The sequence below is a fragment of the Macaca mulatta genome, chromosome 15 (assembly GCF_049350105.2).
Source record: "Macaca mulatta isolate MMU2019108-1 chromosome 15, T2T-MMU8v2.0, whole genome shotgun sequence".
Lineage (NCBI taxonomy): Eukaryota > Metazoa > Chordata > Mammalia > Primates > Cercopithecidae > Macaca > Macaca mulatta.
This window is the reverse complement of record NC_133420.1, coordinates 99,654,784-99,666,666: the sequence shown is the minus strand read 5'-3', so window position 1 is coordinate 99,666,666 and position 11,883 is coordinate 99,654,784. Positions and strand designations below refer to the sequence as shown.

Here is an 11,883-nt window from a genome sequence, read left to right as displayed (position 1 = left end):
TGAGCTCCATGCACAGTGCTGCAGTGAACAGCCTCTGGAGCTGTGTGTTAAACATGCAGATATGGTTCTGAATCGTGATAGATAGAAGGAGCGGGAATAATGGTGGGTGGAGAAAAGCCCCTTTCTTTGTTTTGGGTGGCCAATCAAAGCTTCTATGAGGAAAGAACATCTATGCCAAGACTTGACAGATACCGGGGACCCCGTTGGGTAAAGAATGAGGCAAAGAGAAGACAGGAGAGCAGGAACGCATTTCTGGAATAGTGAACAGCATTTGCAGAATTCTGGAGGTGTAAAAAGTTTGGCAAGTTTGAGAAACAAGCAGTGGGGCTGGAGCGTAGGGAATCAGGAGGAGAGGGTGAAGATGAGGTGGAAGTGGGGCTACACTGACACGACCTACTGATAGATAATCACTTGACAGAGGATGAAGGAAGTCACGGCTATCTCATTAGGGACCCACTGCTTATATAAGAACTATCAGAAATGAAATGACCATTTTCTCTCTGAACTTATAAACTCAGTCAGCAGAGAATTGATTCGATTTTCATATAGTCATTTTACCACACTGTTGAATAAAATGTGGCAAACATTTCTGTACAAGTTAAGAACTTGTTGGGTGGCTTGCTAGCAAAATTTTTCACCCTCAACTCTAGGGAATAATATCTGGGCCACAGGTTCCAAACTGGTGTTCCACAAGCTGACTTTGGTCCACAAGCATAGCTTCTTTGGCCTGGACAGCATTTTTACAACATCTAAATAAGTTGCAGACTGGGCACAGTGGCTCGCGCCTGTAATCCCAGCACTTTGGTAGGCCAAGGTGGGCAGATCACTTGAGGCCGGGAGTTCAAGACCAGCCTGGCCAACATGATGAAACGCCCATCTCTACTAAAAACATACAAAAATTAGCTGGGTGTGGTGGCACATGCCTGTCATCCCAGCTACTCAGGAGGCTGAGACAGGAGACTCATTTGAACCCTGGAGGCAGAGGTTGCAGTGAGCTGAGATCATGCCACTGTACTCCAGCCTGGGTGACACAGTGAGATCTGTCTCAATAAATAAATTAGTAAATGAGTTGCAGCAGCAGAAACTGCTATGTGTTCAGCAAACTTATTTCCTTCAACAGTTGATGCACAGCTGCACTACGTTTCCCAGCGTCCCCAGCAAGTAGGAGGGACCATATGACGAGTTCTGTCAATGGATATGAACGGAAGTGCTGGCCACTATTTCCAGGCCTTGACAGTAAAAATCCTCCTCCCAGCCCTCCACGTTCTCTCTCTGTCCCCATCTGCAACTGAATGCAGCGAAGGAAGGTGTCATAGAACATGCAGAGCCACATGATGAAAGGAGCCGGGCTCCCTGGATGATGGAACAGTCTCCACAGTGACCCTCTTTGGATTGTGATATGAGTGAGTTTGAAACGTCGTTGTGTTCGCCACTGGGATTTGAGTTTGTTTGCTACAACAGTGTCTTTGTTTGGGTTCCTCCCAGGATCAGGTTCTGAGATATGGATTGATGTCCAAGTAGTTTATTGGGAGGTGATCCCAGGAAACATCAGTACACAGGCAAGTGGGAAAGTGAGAAGGAAAAGGGATGGATTCCAATGAATGGCACATTATCTACCAGATTGTACTGTGGCAGCTGGAGCTCAGTCACACAAGGAAACTCTGGGAGGCAATACAGAACATATCTCAGAGCTATCCTAACTGAGAGGTAAGATTAGCATATTTATGTACTTTCCTTTCATTTTTTGCGAGCTGCTTGCAAGGGCATTAGCGTTTTGGCAGTCCCAGATGCTTGCATGCGGGTCAAATGTGTGCACAGTGTCTTCAGGCAGAGTTGAAGGCAATCACAGTAGGCAGCCTCACCTGCAGAGGGGAGTGCTGAGTGGATATGAGTGGAGCACCAATAGCATCTGCTAAGAATGTTTAGCGCACACTGTGGCCAAGACTTAAAATTAGGTGACTTAACATAAAATTGGAGTTTCTAACTTCCTCCAAAAAATAAGAAGATAGTTAACATTGAGCCTACATTTCTGTATGGCGATAACTGGCTGGAGCTGACTAGATGGGGTAGGGTCTCTAATCTCCATAGTCCCCATAACCCACCACCAATCCTCTCTGTTACCCAGGCTGGAGTGCAAAGCCACAATCTTGGCTCACTGCAACCTCTGGCTCCTAGGTTCAAGTGATCCTCCCACCTCAGTCTCCTGAGTAGCTGGGATTATAGGCACCATCACACTCAGCTAATATTTGTATTTTTAGCAGAGATGGGGCTTCATCATGTTGGCCAGGCTGGTCTTGAACTCCTGATCTCAAGTGATCTGACCGCCTTGGCCTCCCAAAGTGTTGGGTTTACAGGCGTGAGCCACCACACCGGGCCTACTGGCCCACCTTATGATTCTTTCTGTAGGCATTTGAATCTGTAACCCCAGGCCTTTTACTAGAACAAATCTTGTGTTTCGTTCATTTCCTCCCTTCTTTCTCAATCCAGTTGCATTTTCTTCCCTCTGTAACCCACTTCAAAAGCTCCTTGGACTGTACTTTCTTGATGAGGACTTCCCTGACCACTTCACCATACTTCTATGGCCATCTATAGCTGTGACGTCCAATATGGTAGCCACTGTCCGCATTTGGCTATTTTAATTTAAATTTCAGTTAATTAAAGTTAACTAAGCTAACAAAGATAATGAAAATTTAAAAATGAGTTCCTCCACCATACTAGCTACATTCCATGTGCTCCATGGCCATAGGTGGGTAATATATTGGATATGTCACATATTGGACAGCGCAGATATAATACATTTGCATAATGACAGAAAGTTCTGTTGGACAGTGCTGACCTGTGTCATAATCCTTTTAGTTTAACTTGTAGGTGCTTTTTTGTTTTCTGTAAGTATTTACCTCTTAAGGTGAAATCATCTTTAAAAAATGAGAGGCAGTGTGTTCTACTTGTCTTGTATTCCTGCTCACAGTCAAGTACCTAAGCGACTGCTTGTAGTAACATTGCTGATGTATCTCAAGTTGCTGAATGAGATGTGGTTACCAGAGTTCCCTGTAGTCCCATTCAGGGAGACATTGCTCGCTCTTCTGTCCTCTTCAGGCTTATTTGGAAGTCTGAAGACGCTGCCTAGGGGGGAAAGAGACAGGGATTTCAACATTATACTCTTTTAGGATTGGAAGGAAACTCATTAAGGCCACTTATCATTGCCTACTTTAAAAAAAAAGTAACCTATACTTTGGTGATTTAATTTTTTTATGTCTTTATTGTATTTAAAATTCAGTAGGAATTGGGACATGAAGACATCAAGGTAAAACATCCTGATTTGGGAGTTTGACAAACAAGGGTGGCATCCCAATTCTGTCATTTATTAGCTACAAGACTTCACACCATTTACTTGCCTTCTCTAAGGAGAATAATAAAAATATCTACCTAATGGAGTTTTGATGAGGATTAAATGAGATGAATGCCATAGGAATTATTGTTATCAACAAAAAATCAAATCCAAAGGAAAAGCAAGCAAGATAAGAATAGACCTCCAGTTGTGTGCCTGTTGGAAGGGACCAAAGCTGATAATGCATTCAGAAAATTCCTTCCAATAGAAACGTGTGCACAGTTGCAGGGGATCCATTTTACAAACACTAATTTCCTTGGAAAATAGTAATGTATTTTCATTAGCATGAAGACTAGAGACTAGAGTTACGGGGCAGGCCTTGCACTCTCCCCTTGCCCTACTCTGCCAAACAAATGATATCTCAAATTAAATCTTCCTTTTGGTGGAAAAAAAAAAAGGATAATGGAAATAGGATGACCAGGAATAAAAGGACTGGAGAGTTCCAATCACTCAGTTTTGGGTCAGAAGAGAAAATCATTATGCGAATGTCTATCTCTTTTTCTGTCTTCGCTGTCCATATGTTTTATATGTTTGTAAATGATAGAACATTCTGAATGCAACTATTGCTTTCTTTGTCCAAAGAGGTAGACGGTGCCTGGGAAGGTTAATGTTCTCAAGCACCTCTGAGGCATGACTGTGTCCTTTTCTTGGTCATCAAGCTGTGAAAAGTCACAGTGCTGTCCAATAATCTCATGGAGAAACAAGCTAAAGGCACTTCCTTCTGGACAGAACAGATCATGCTAGGCCTACCTACAAATGGCATTTTGGCTGGTGGCCATAATGTCATGATGAAACTTGGTTTGGGCAGAGGCTCAGAAGTGGCATTTGGGAGATTTTCCTTTTTTAACTGTGTACATTTGATTGTTTGGGAAAGATGCTCAAAATCAGTTGCAAAGTGAAATAAAGTAGATTACAAAAGAGGATGTGTGATATGATCACATTCTGTTAAAAGAATGAGAGACTAGTTGGAAAGTGTCTAATAGAGTTCTTTGTAGCTATAGAAATTCACACAAAAAGGAATTTATTGGAAAGATGTGGAAGTTCATAGAAGTATGAGTTAGGTATTGCTGCATAACCTACCACTTCAAACTTAGAGGCTTAGAACATTTGTTTAGCTTGTGATATAAAAGTAGTCTTCTTCATGTATCTGAAGTCAGCTGTGTGTGCATAAGGTGGTTCTACTTCTGAAAGTTGGCCGAGACCCCTGTGCTCTCCTCCAAGTGGTTTGTCATCCTCCAGCAGCTGACACCAGTTTTGTCCTGGTGGCTCCAAGAGAGACTGGAAGCGCACAAGCCCTCTAGAAGTTGAGGCTCCGAGCTGACACACCTTCACTGTTCCTGCATTCTCCTGGCTAAAGCAAATCCCAACGCATCCCAGATTCAAGGGGTGGGGAACTAGACTTCATTCTTGATGGGCCTCTGTCTCTTGCACAGGGCATGATATGGAGGCCGCTAGTTGAGGCCATGAATACAATCAATTTACCATATTAGAATTGAAGGAAATGGTGAAGAATTAGTTCTCAGGAGGCCTAGGACCCAGAGCTGCTCCAGGTGTCTGGGAGATGTGTGACAATGAGTGACCTCATTAGTGTTCCCCTCTCAGGAGGAAGAAACTCCAGCATTTTCAGTCTTCAAGGGTCACTTAGCTACAGACCGAAATCACAGCTTGGTCACCTGCCTACTGCTTTGCCAGCAGAGGACCTGACACCTAGGTTGGTAGTCCCACTAGAAATGATATTCCACTGATTGAGTGGCTATCCCCAGAGCAAAATGTGGGTGTGGCTCCCTGAAGAAGGCAGAATGAATGCTGGGTCTTTCATACCAAAGTACTTTCTCTATACACTAAAATGTTAACAATAGTAATATCTGTATGTTGGATTCATGGAAGAGGTTTTGTTTGTTTGTTTGTATGTAATGAATTTCTCTAATGAATGTGTATTATTTATGTATGTTTTAAAAAAGTTATAGGAAAAACAGTTGTAGAAACCCATGATCGTGTAGCAGGACAGGTGTAGTGGAACGGTATTTGTACTTCTGGTCTTTTTGCCTCAGTTTCCTTCCTCCATCCCCTTTTTCCCTCCTCCTCCTTCTCCTCTGCCTCCTCCTTTTTCTCCTTCACCATCTCCTTCTGCTACTACTGCTACTACTACTGCTAGACTTACGTAAACACATGTACACACACACACAGACACGCACCCCTTCCATCACATTCCAGAAAGGAAACTGCTTTGAGTCTGTCTTCTCATTTGTAAAATGATAGGAAGAGAGGGGATTGTCTCCAAAATCATCTCCATTTATAAGTAATGGTTACATACATAATTCTGATTTTCAGATAATTTATTCCTATATCCTATTTGACACTTTCTCTTTGATTGTCCTAATATGCTATATTTTATCTCTAAAAGCAACTCATCTCTGTTCTAAAAGCACATAGAGGGAAGGGTTTTCTTCAGCTCGCTCCTCATTGGTCCCCATCACCAGATGCCATGATAGTTGGCTGGAAGACCATAGAGATCTAACAGCTGTTAGTGCTTGAGGCTCAGAGAAATCAGTCTCTGAAGAAAATATACCTCCTCAACCTCCACGGCACCCCAACACTAATGAAAGAGAGAGCTCTCTCTCCATATACACTTTTGGAAGCCACTGATGAGGGCTTTTGCCTTGTGGGTTGTGATTAGGGTTGCCAAATAAAAATACAGGATGTTCAGTGAAATTCGAATTTCAGATAAGCAACAATAGTTTGTTAGTATGAGTATATCCCATAAATTGCAGATATTGCCAATTTGAATGGGGGCATACTTATACTAAAAACTAACTCGTTTTTATCTGAAATTCAAATTTCATTTGCTAAATCTGCCAACCCTAGTTGGAATCGATTCCTGCTATTCTTTATTTCCTCCTTACCACCCCAGACTCAGGAACAGAGAAAATATATGACCTCAGCCAGACTTTGGCCAAAGAAAGTCCTAAAACTTCTAAATATTTTGAAGCATCTGAAAGAAATCATGAGGAAATATTTCTCATTTCCTTGTGGTCATGACAGTCTGAAACAAGAATTAATGTCTGGTTCTAAATTCAGAAATAAAGCAGTTCTTTTTTTTTCTTGTTTGTATTTTTTTCCTTCACAAAGGTATCACATATATATATTTTTTAAATTTAAAGCAAGTATTATAATCAACCAGATGTAGCACAAGGGAGGCCAAGTGAGATGGCTGCAGTTTCTTGGACACTCTAATATTGAGAGTGAGTTGCCTTGGTTTAAGGATATAAATAGTTCCACCTGGAGATCAATACCCACACTAAAGAAAAAAACACATAGACATTAGGTTTCATGTCCCAGTTGCATGTGAACTCCACTGGAGTTCATTACTGTGTGTCTCCTCATTTCTGAGTGTTGTAATGAAGTGATTGCTGGACTGGGAGGCCAAAGGTCAGATCTCAGAGTGTGGGATAACATGAAGATAAAGCCAGCGCAGTCTTGGCAGTCTTCCTCCAGGTTCACCCACCATATCTTCATGCTTTTATCTTTCTAACTTCAGCTTGTCCTTGGACACCTCAACACTTTGAACAAGAATAAACTGGGTGAAAAATGTTGCTGTGAGCACTCTAGGATAAAGTGGGCAGGATATTTACATAGAAAGACTTGAATTTCTTTAATTAATAATTATTGGTAATAAGTTTACATTGTTCTAAAATCTTCATAACATTCCCGGAGACAGGATTTTATAGATACATAAAATTGAGTCTTAAAGACCTTCATTAACTTACTTGAGGTCATACTACCAGTTTAAACATAGGCCAGTTTAACGCCAAAATCTATTTTCTTCCCCTCTACCATACCATATTGCTCTTTATTTCTGAGAGTTGCAAGCAGGTGTTTTGTAGGTCAAATCCCGTCCATGAACTAATCTGACATTAGGCAATATTGTTTCACCAGTATCACTTTTTTTAACCCTTGAATTTGAATGTCTTTAGGCTGGACATACACTTCCCACTTTGTCAACAGTCATCACCACTCTCCACAGTGTTACACTTTCCGCTAATCACATATTTATGTTACCTCTCTGGCTGCCACAGGCATTCGAGCTTGCAATTCCAGGTTTGGTGTCCGAAAAGTGTTTTTACCAATACCATTTGATACTCAGAATGACTGTATAGGAGAAATTGTAGATTTTATAAAGATTGATGAAGAAATGTGCTCAGTAGTGCAAGATGTTTTTCCAGAGGAGTCCCCCACCAATAATGAGCAGAACCAGTGCCCTTTTCAATGCCTCGAGATCAACATCCTACACTGAACATTCTTAGCGACCCATAGTCTGGGTGAGGGTCATTACACTCTCAGGGATTTGAATTAGAACACAGGAAAAGCTAAAGACAGTGGGAGAAGAACTTGGAATTAGAAAAGACCCAGTTCAAGGATAATTTGTATTTTACTGTTATGTTCAGCGTAGTATGAACTCTGGTTCTGCCAAACGTCCAGTTTGCCTCATTCACAAACGTTGCTGATCCATTGCAGGAGAAAATTATAGAGAAATGTACTTCAATTGTGTGCCCTAAATAAACTCCATGGGGCCCCATGTACATGAAGGAATGGCAATAACTAGGAGTGGTAGTTGTTTCCCTTTCAGTCATTCTTCTTTTGAATAGGATTCATTGTACCAACCGTTTAACATATTTATATGTTCCTGGTACTAATGGGGTTGTCTATTTTAGCCTTTATTGACAAGGAAGAAATGGCAGGCAGGCAGGTGTCCAAAGCACTAATCTATGAAAGGACAATTTCCTCTGTGTTTGCAACAGGTGGAATGCTTCAGCCGATAGAACTCTATTCTTTATTATGTTTCCTAAACAGAGCACAGTTTAATCCTCAAATTTGCCAAGGAGGTCCATTCGCACACCTCTTGTTTACATTATTTCCTCTGACCATTCCAGTCAGAAACCATGAAATCAGTCACCTCATTTGTTTTTTGTTTGACATTTAAGTAGCATATCTTACGTGCCAGAGACACTTTTAAAGGAATAGATCATTTAAACCTTGTGTTAGCTGTATGAAGTAGGGACCACTATTATCCCCATTTTACAGATAACGAAACTGTGGCACAGAGTGGTTAAGAAACCTTCCCAAGTCACACAGCAAGTATGTGGAAGAGCTGATCCTCTTGACTGCTTTGCTATGTGTTTTTATCTTGGTCATGTGCTGCCATAACATCCTTATCTTGGCTATCCCATTGTTAATTCTTCTGATTACCGGGGAACATATTTTCCTACTATTCCCTTTACACATTTTCCTTACCGTTCTTGTCCTGAGTTGACATTGATAAATCAGCCAGGTTTTATAAGTGTTGGGAAAGCTCGTCATGGTGTTCTGATTATACCTGCATGCGTGCCCTGCAGACCAGCTTTCATCCATCACTGATGCATGAAATAAAGCACCTTTAATACAGCACCTGAGACCCCAAAAAGTTAGGCCAAGTTGGTGCAAGAACACAAAGAACCATGGACTTGCTAATTTTCAACAGATGACCAACTGCCACCTGAACTTCTGAATGGATTTTTCTCTGCGCCCACTTGATATGCTCTACTTCAGTGGGAGGAGGGCAGTGACAAGAAGTCAAGAAGACTTGAATTCCTGCCAACTGAGAGACGGCTGAAGGAAATGGGAACATTTATCTTGCAGAAGAGAAATATGGAGGCCTCAAGGACTGGCATCAGACAGCTGACTCGCTGCTATGTGCAAGAAGGAGTGGGCTTATCTTAAGTTGTCCAGAGTGCAGTAGAAAATGGAAACTCTGGGCAATCAGATTTCAGCTCAATGTAAGTGATTTCTCTTTTTTGTTGTTTTGTAAATTTTTGAGAAAATGGTTTTAAGTGATAAAAATAGCAACATACTGTTTCTTTCTTTTAAAAAAAAAATCAAACAATAACAAAATGTCTAAGGTGGAGAGTAAAAGCCTCTTTTCCTTTACTCACTCCCAATCCCTAGGAATACCCTTGATATCTATCCTCCCATGTCCCTATCTATGCACATGCAAACGTGCTATCCATACATACACATATGCCTACTACGTGTCCATAGAATTTTCCTCTATTTTTGTTTGCTTTCAAATATATGGCCATAAAATGGGTATATCTCAGAATGCAATGAACAAGAAAGGCCCTTTAAGAGTAAATTTCTGTGATTTCCAAATGTTATTTTATAGAGATGCCCTGCTGAAGGATCTGAAATATATAACTTTAGTTATTGACTGTAAATATTCAAGGTGTTCCACAGTATTAGTTAATCTGACTTTTTTTATTAAAAAAAGTTTACCAGATACCTACAAAATGGAAGTAGGCATTTTGTACTGATACTTATTTTTAAGAGAAACGATATCCAAACAATTTAAGCTATTTAAAAATGGGTGAGCTGCTTAGACGTTTTAGCCACTGGCTATGTTCAAACAGAGGTTGGTTGACCAGTTGGTTACAACGTTATAGAGGTGATTAATGCCACAGATGGGAAGGTGGGGAGAGTTGGACTGGGTGCTTTCCAAGATTCATTCAGTGCTCTGATTCCCCGACTTCCTGCGCTCTGCTCACCTGGGCAGTGAAAGATCGCAGGTGGTGCCCTGTGAAGAGGAGCAGCCAAATGGCTCCTGCTCCCCATGGCAGGAACCGCAGGTGCACACACAGTGGCTGGGTCCACTGATGCATGGCTGGTGGACAGAAGCGCCTGCAGGCAGCAATTCTTGTTCCAGCTGCTCTCTGGACATTCGGGGCTTTCAACTTTGGTACCTGGATTTAAAAGAAAACAAATTCCTTTTTAAACAGTGCAGGTTTGAAATTGAAGCAAATACTGTACATTCTTATAAGCCTGGCAGTGCAGGAAATTACTCCTTCACCTGTTTCCTATTTTGACATTTCATTAAGATGGAATTTAGTGGCTAGAAAAAATAATATTAAAATATTTGACCTTAAAAAAAAAAACAAAAACACTGGTTAGAGTCTTCAATGTTTAGAACTCCCTCTGCTTGTGCTGCTTCTCCTTTTGAAAAAAAAAAAAATATATAACTCCCAGAAAAGCTGTGAAAAGAATACATCAAACACTTGTATCCTCTCACCTACATTCACTAGTTATTGACATTTTGCTATATTTGCTTTCTCTATATGTACATTTATTATTGTTGTTGTTGTTAGGAACTATTTGAGATAAGTTGCAGATATCATGACCCTTCCCACCTGAACATATCAGCAAGTGTTTCCTAAGAACAAAGACAGAGTGCAATGATCAAATTTAGGAAATTTAACACAGATATGAATCTCTTACTGAATACGATCATATCCAAGTTTTGCCAGTCTTTCTGATATTGGGGTTTATAACATGTTTTCCCAACCCAGGACTTTGTATTTCTACTTAGTTGTCTTTGAGATGGAGTCTCGCTCTGTCACCCAGTCTGGAGTGCAGTGGCACAATCTCAGCTCGCTGCAACCTCCGCCTCCCGGGTTCACCCCATTCTCCTGCCTCAGCCTCCCAAGTAGCTGGGACTACAGGCGCCCGCCACCACGCCCGGCTAAATTTTTGTATTTTTAGTAGAGACGGGGTTTCACCATGTTAGCCAGGATGGTCTCGATCTTCTGACCTCGTGATCCGCCCACATCGGTCTCCCAAAGTGCTGGGATTACAGGCATGAGCCACCGCACCCAACCAGTTGTCATGCTTCTTTAGTCTCTTTTATTTGAGAATGAAAAAGCTCCCAATTTTTGTCTTTTAAGACATTGGCATTTTTGAAGAGTGCAGGCCTATTGTTCTCCAACATGTCTCTGGAATTTGTCTGGTGTGAGATTCAAATTATGCACACACTGTGTCCTTCTCAGTGCGTCATATTAGGGGGCACCTGATGTCAGTTTGCCCCATTGGTGGTGAAGGTAAATGTTGATCATGTGGTCAAAGTAGTATCTGTGTGAGTGTTCCACTTCTGGGGAATCTCTCCCTCTTTGTAATAAATAATCTATAGGGAGGTACTGGTGGTGTTACCCAGATTTCTTCACTCTAAAACATTTTTCCTTTGTGGTAATCATCTTCAGGAGGATAATTTTAGACTGGGTAAATAGCTTGTTTACAAACAAACTTGTTTTAGCATCCATCAATGGCCCTTGCCTGAATCAATTACAATATTGTTATAGTGGATCAATGCTTTTGGAAATGAGAATATTGTCATATCAATGTTTCCTCGCTGCACTCCCCACCCCAACACATTATCTCCCCTAACACCAAAAGGGATTCCCCAGCCAAACCATCTGGGCCAATATATGCCAGCTATGACTAAAGATCCCTGAGAGCACCTCCTCCCCTCCATCCCCAAGTCTGAGATGTGCTTGGGGCATAAAGCAGCTATGGAGCAGCAAAGAGAGCCCTAGACTGAGAATCAGAGAGCTGACAACCTGCATCTCCACTTGGAGGTTCCATGGGTTGCTCTAAGTGAGCATGTCCTAAACTGAACTTCCTGGCTCCTACCA

The 11,883-nt window shown here is 41.5% G+C and overlaps 1 long non-coding RNA gene across 1 annotated transcript; it reads left to right on the top strand.

Moving 5' to 3' along the window:
- The first annotated feature begins 372 nt into the window (after window positions 1-372).
- LOC106993780 (uncharacterized) lies at window positions 373-10,359 on the top strand. The gene is made up of 2 exons (XR_003723306.2): window positions 373-1,707; window positions 8,907-10,359. It is a non-coding gene; the product is annotated as an uncharacterized LOC106993780 (long non-coding RNA).
- Window positions 10,360-11,883: the final 1,524 nt, after the last annotated feature.